This window comes from Oenanthe melanoleuca, chromosome 3 (assembly GCF_029582105.1).
Source record: "Oenanthe melanoleuca isolate GR-GAL-2019-014 chromosome 3, OMel1.0, whole genome shotgun sequence".
Lineage (NCBI taxonomy): Eukaryota > Metazoa > Chordata > Aves > Passeriformes > Muscicapidae > Oenanthe > Oenanthe melanoleuca.
The window spans coordinates 91546761-91553465 of NC_079336.1; the positions used below are offsets into that span (position 1 = coordinate 91546761).

At 42.1% G+C, this 6705-nt stretch overlaps 1 long non-coding RNA gene across 1 annotated transcript in view; it reads right to left on the minus strand.

The window, feature by feature from the left end:
• Nucleotides 1–4236, minus strand: part of LOC130251535 (uncharacterized) — a 93493-nt gene extending 89257 nt beyond the window's left edge. The window contains exon 1 of the long non-coding RNA XR_008840178.1: nucleotides 4153–4236. This is a non-coding gene — a long non-coding RNA (uncharacterized LOC130251535). The remainder of the gene's footprint in view (nucleotides 1–4152) is intronic.
• Between the last annotated feature and the right edge of the window lie 2469 nt (nucleotides 4237–6705).

Sequence of the window (6705 nt, forward strand, 5' to 3'; positions counted from 1 at the left end):
CTCAAAACTAACACACAGCACCCAGTCAGGTCTGCAATGTGCTTATAAAGAATACAAGCAATTGGGACAAGCCCTTAGAAACATGCTGGGTACAGGTAGCTGGAAAGTTAAATCAGTATTTAAGAAACACATGAAGAGTCTTAAATAATAGATTATCTCCAAGTGCCCAGTGTTGATATTTAAAGATGATGCAAAGCTTAGCTCTGGTGAGAAATGAGGGTGAAGCTAAAGCACACTCATTCTCCCTCCTTAGCAGACCCTGGGGGTTGAGATCTGCTTGGCTAAGGTCTGCAGGACTTCAGAGCCATTTCAGTGGGGCTGGGGCAGAATGCATTTGCTTAAGGGTGGGCCAAAGCCATTCTGTGTGGGCTAGAGACCCACAGATACTTCAGATGTGAAGAATCAAGCAAAGTTTTATGCAGAATGAAAACAAAGCCAGCAACACACCCTGCAGAGTCCCCAGCTCACAACACTACCCTGCTTCCTGAGCTGCTGGCTGGGGCCCCACTCCACAATAACAATGAGGAGCTTAAGAAACCTTGAAGAGATATCCTTGAAACTGTAGTCCATCCCATTTCATGGGCACCTTTGCCAATCCATAGTATCAGGCACAGATATTTGCCAGTTCAATTCAGCTCCTGTATAAACTCCATCTCACCAGGCTGAGAAGAGCAGTGTCCTCACATCATATTGCTGTTGGCTGGAATCTCTGAATGGGGTGTTGTGCAGCTTCCCTGGCTGGGCCAGAAGGGACCATGGCTCAGCAGTCTGGTACTACAGAATGGGAGAGAGACAGGATCCCCCACACCTCTCCTTTCAGGGAGGGCTGAAAAGTGGGAAATGCATAAACAGGACATTAATCAATCATATCACAGTCTTCAGAAAGTACTGGAAGGTGAAGAAATTTTCTCAACAAAGAGGAATAAGAACAAAAGTCAATCCTTCACAGAACTGCATGACATAGCTCTATTTTCCAAGGTGTCACCATCTGGTCTGTTTTATGGGGAATAACCTTGATGTTATTACATGATAGGATCATTAATATGCAGTAGTGTGTTAAATCTCAACCAAATGTACCAAGTGCAAGAGACACAAGTAATATCACCCATGGCTGGAACAACAAACAGAAAAGCTCAGGAAAGTGCTTCTGTGGGGATGCAGGATTTGTTAAAGGTGCTTAAAGGTAAGCACATTCCCAGTGGAGGTGCTGAACAGACTCGTTTTCTTAATCTATGGCTTCAAAGTCAAACTCTCCCACCCCAGTTCTCCAGCCTTCCACAGGGAAAGGGTGCCAGGGCTTGATCTGTGCCTCACCAAGCTGCAGCTGGTTCAGCAGACTGGTACCCTACTGACCCTGTACAGCCCCTCATGGCTCTTTTCTTTCAAGAGCACCAGTCTGAATAAACAAGTACTTTGTACAAGGCAAGGAGCATTGCTGCTCTGCTGAACACCTCTGTCAGGTTTCTGCACCAGAGGGGGAATGGAAAAGATGTGAAAGTGCTTTCATGCTGTACCCCAACATAATTCTTAGGAGAGCTCAACTCATCATTCATATTACAGCACACACAAAACACCCCCATGAGCAATAGAAAAAACCATAGCTGTTATCCTGATGTTTCTGTTTTTCCTTTTCACTCCTGATGTGGGATTTTTTTTTCCTGTTCCCTTTCCACTTTTGCCTTGAACCTTGGAAGATGAACAGCTAGGCTTTCTCAGTTAACTTTCCCAAATCATCTTGGAGGTTTTTCCCCTTCCCATCCTAATTAAGGGTATATCAGTGTCCCTTGGGACTGAGGCAGTTAACGAACACCATCCGGCAGGTCACTTGTAAACTATTTGCCCTGAGATTGGGGGCAAACTCTGGTGAATTCCCAAGGAAAGAATCAAATGAACCTGTTAATGAGTGGAGCATTAGGAGGAAGAAAAAAATAAGGCAGGATCTGAAGCCTTAAGGAAATGTAGGAAATAAAGGTTTGTTTATCTAATGGTTTTACTGGTGTCAATGCATAGTACTCCCCCTCCATTTTAAAGCAGTTGCAAACAAAAGATTCAGTTGCAGATAAGCTTTGGGACTTGACTTTTACATGAGACACTTGTAAACATTCCTTAAAGATGGAGGGGAAGAGGGATGTGTAGCACATTCATTTAATATAAAACCTGGCAGCCAGGTTTCTTTATAACATCATTATCTGAAGCATCAAAATGAGTTTTAGCTCCACCTTAGCCTGTTTTATCTCCCCATTTCATAAATTGGATCCTTTTCCCCTCAAATGTTTAATTAAAGGTCTTTACTGAAATTTTAAAAAACACCACACTAATGTGAAAAGCAGCTCTTAGGGCATTGCCAGCCTATAAGATATTTTGTAAGAGCCTGGTTTAGTGAAATTTAATAGGAGATTCAGAGATCTCCAGTGTTAGTTCACCTGTCTGTGAAATGATTCAAGGATCAGAAAAAATCCACCCTTGTCCTTGAAAAAAAAAGAAAAAGTAAACCCTGAAATGCATCCAAAAATTCACTTGTTGTCTAAGAGCAACTAGACTGGCTTTTGTGTCTATGCCAGTGAGTGGGGTTAGCCCTCACTCTGAGCTGGCTTAGGATGGGGACAGCATCTTTAACTTAGAATTCCCTTACTTATAATTCTTGTAATAATTCTTCATTATTTGCCTTAAAGCCTGACATACAGTACAGCCAAAAGCTGCACTGCAATAACACAAAAATGGGTCCAAAACTAGAAAAAGTTTGACCTGATACAGCTGCATGATTAATCATCTTTCAGATGGGAATGAAAAAACAGATGCTTAAAAAAAAACCCAAATCAGACAATTTCTAAAAAGAATTAGTGTTTTAGTTTAAGTATAGGAAAGATCACTTAAAATACTTTATCAGAGCTTGTACTACAGGCAAAGGAACGGATCCTGCATTGTCCTAATGTGGTTTTGTGACAGGACCTCCACTGGCATTCCTTGTATTGGTTAGAAGGAGACCAAAAGCACCACATACTGTTTTTTCAAGCCTGATGTAGCAATGCAGAGGGGAGGACTCACTAAGGGTCAGAAGCTTTGCAGTGAGGTAGAAAGGAAGAATATCAATGAGATTTTCTCCTTGTCTAAGTTCTTCTGACACAGAACAGAGGAAAATTTCTTAGATTGCTGACAATTGTCACACATCAGGGCTAGAAAACACATCTTGCCTTTTCTAAAGCTACAGCATGACCCATAAAACCCCTTGTTTATTATTTTTGCCAAAACCAGAAGGTCCCCAGAGAAAAGGTAACAAAGAAAGGTGCAGAGGTCCCTGGAATGGCTCTCTGATTTGAAACAAGTGAGTATCTAAACTGTCCAACTGGTGTTTCCCCTAATTCTGGATTGACAGCCTCTTGGGACAGGGCATCCTGAAAGTTTTCAGCTTGGCTGTTATCCCCTCCTCCAGGTGGATGGCATTCAGGTTCTTGTGTCTGCTGAAATGTATTGTCCATATCCTGCTCCTCAAAAGAGCTTCCTCCACCCTTTGTGGTGTCAATTAGCAGAGGGCTGACAGGCACTGAAGGTGTCTCATCACCTTTCAGCCACCCTGGGGGAGCACTGGTGACAAAGATGGAACTATGAAACAGGAGGGCCCCACAATTGCTGCTCCCTGCTGGGCAGTGGGGAATGGGTGCTACACACAGTCAGGAAGGGTCTCTGGAAGCAAAGACGACTGGCCTCTGCTTCTGGGCTTTTGTGCTGTCCCCTGGGAGGTGAATCCACATGAAAGCTGGGATGCTGTCCCTGCATGATGATCCCTGCTCCCAAAACATGGCACTGCTGTTGAGCAGTCCCTTCTGCATCCTCCAGCCATGACAATCTCCATGAACCCCAGGCAGCTTCACTGGCAGGGCCACTTCACAGGCAGCATCTCTACAAGCTGATATTTGGCCCATTTCTCTCCCCATGCCACACCTACAGGATATTTTCCATTTACTTTGCTGAAGCCAGAGGCCTATCTTTTTTTAGTGGGGGACACTTTAACAGGAACATTAAATACGGTATGGATGAGGACAGCTAGCCAGCAACCAATAAAAGGGAAAACTTGATGAAAGGCAGGAAATTGGAATTTAATAAGCACAGTAATAGGTTCCTAATGTCAGTGGCTCCCCCTTCTCAAGCCCTTACCTGAGGCATAGACAGTGCAGCACTGATGTTCCTGTATTGACTTTGGAAGAGATGAGTGATCCTCACTGGAATCTCCAATGCTGTAGCCAGGGGATCTAAAATGTCTAGATTTTTTTGGTCCCTTATCTCCCAGGCTAACCCATGCCTCTAGTTTTTTGAGCCAGAATTCCATGTTCAGCTCAAACATAAGTCAACTGCCTTGACAGAGAAATCAGTAGAATTTTCTAGCCATTAATCCCAAAGGAATTGCTCCATATCTTCTTACAACACTCACAGGACTATGCAAGTTGCAACACCAAGGTACAAGAATTATCCAGCTGGCCCCTGCCAAGCCTCATCTGGATTCTTTGTCTCACAGTGACCAGACCCAGCTGCCTGGGAGGAAAACTGGTTTCTACCATAGCAGTGGTGTCTACCATAAGTCACCCCCATGGATTGATATGCTGCAGTGGAGGTTCAAGAGGATTTTCACTTCCTCACGTTGTCCTATTCCTATTTCTGTATTTTACCCACAATTCAAAACATCAAGGGAACTTTCAAAGCAACATTCTCTATTTCACAATGTAGCGGTAAATCAAACATATGTAGACCGAAAACCTAATAAAAAAACTATGAGGAGTTTTAATCAGAAGAGTATATTGAAATGTTGATAGTAAAACTGCTGTAACTAACTGCAGATGCTAAAGAAACTATAAAGCTGCAGTCAGCATGATTTGCCACATTACTGTGTTAGAGCAAAGACTGACTATAGTTTTACTATTCAACTTAATAAACTGGCTTTTTTTTATTACATAATGCACCAAGTTGCTGTAGTTTTACTATAGTAAATACAATTCAACCGTGGTTTAAAGAGAGATGGTGTTTCCATTTGCTTTTTTAAAGAAGTGCTTTTGTAACACTTCTGTGCCTTTCATTTACTTTCCCCTTAACTTTGTATTTGAATATGTGATTTCTGTTTTTGACTACTTTGCATTTTGTTTGTGCTTTCCTTGAAATAGGAAGTTGTCTTCAGTGGTTTTTTCAAGTACAAGGGTTTGATATTTGAGACAGAGAAGAGTGACAACATTTGGATTCCACTTTCAGACAGATATGATGGTTTCTGCATTTGAAATACAAGGTATTTTGCCCAATTCTCATTCTGAACTTTCTGTATGAGAGGTCTATATTTCTGGGTAGTAGTCATTTGGTCCATCTGGAAATCAGCATACTTAGAGACAGAAGGATGAGCTGTAAGGGATGCCTGGTTTTCCTTCTGGTGTTATATTGGTACACTCAGCTTAGCTCTTTCCCTCTGTGATTGCTTTCTTTCCTTTCCACCCACCCAGAGAGCAGCAGTGTGATATTCTCTGAGAATTATGTGCTGGTGCCAGACTGACAGTCATAGAAACCACAGAAACAGAAAAATATGTAGATCTTACTTTCCTACTCCCAGAGGCTAGGATGACACAGCTCCAGCATGGATGAAGAGAAGGCATGTTAATAAAATAAAAAAAGTCACATTAATCATCAAACTAATGCCAACTGACAGTGATTTTCTCCATGTGTCATTGTTAATTGTACTCTTACTGCTTTACATGTGAATATACATCTCAGTAGTCAGCCTCTGCAGCCAAGGAATACTACAATAAAACCCAGACACTCATTCAGGCTGGTGCATTGATCTGAGATTTTAAAGGTTTCACTGGAGTTTAGTATCACATGTTGGGTCTCCCTGTTTTCCAGCAGCAATTCACAGCAGCTCCCTGTGGTCCAGGAGCACCAGACACCACACACCCCTCATCCTGCCCCAGGACATGCCCTCTGTAGCATGGGAGATAGTCTGCTTGGGTTTCTTACTCAAACAATCACAACTTGGCCAGGAAATCCTGGCACAAACAGCCAGAAATCCAAGCAAGTCCTTCATTCCTTGTGCACTGCTCCAAAGGCATTTGGATAAAGTTGAGGGTTGACTTACCTGTTTTCCTCACTGTTTCTCCCTAAAGCTGTCATTGCCAAATTTTGTCACTGGCCAAAAAAATATAGATTTGAAATACATCCAATTATTTTGACTGTGGGGTTTTTTTCTGTTTTGTTTTGTTGTTGTTTTTTGTTTGTTTGTTTGTTTTTGTTGTTTAGTTTTTGTTTTTGTTTGAATTGATGAAGGTAAGTGGGAGTTACTTGTTTTTTTTTTAATTGTACTTCATACTATTTATTGCCAGGGCAATGCCTGGCCAGAGGAAACTGAGCTGACTTTGTTTTGAATAAAGACAGTTCACCTCAGCAGTCAATGCCATTGTTGGAAAGCTCTGGTCCCAACCCAAAGCCTGCCACTGAAACTGGCTCTATCACTGACCAAATGGGACCAAAGGACTCAAAACTTAGACAAGTTTTGAGTGCAGGCAAATTCATAGCCAAATACCAAGCTCCTGCAAAAAAGGAAAATAAAACAATGCAACAACCATTCCCCTCACTCCTTTCAGCTGAAATGCTTGGGAGAAATTAATCTTCAGACCAAAATCTATGAATTTAACTTTGCATCTTGCATGTCAGCTGTGATACCTCACATCTTCTTAC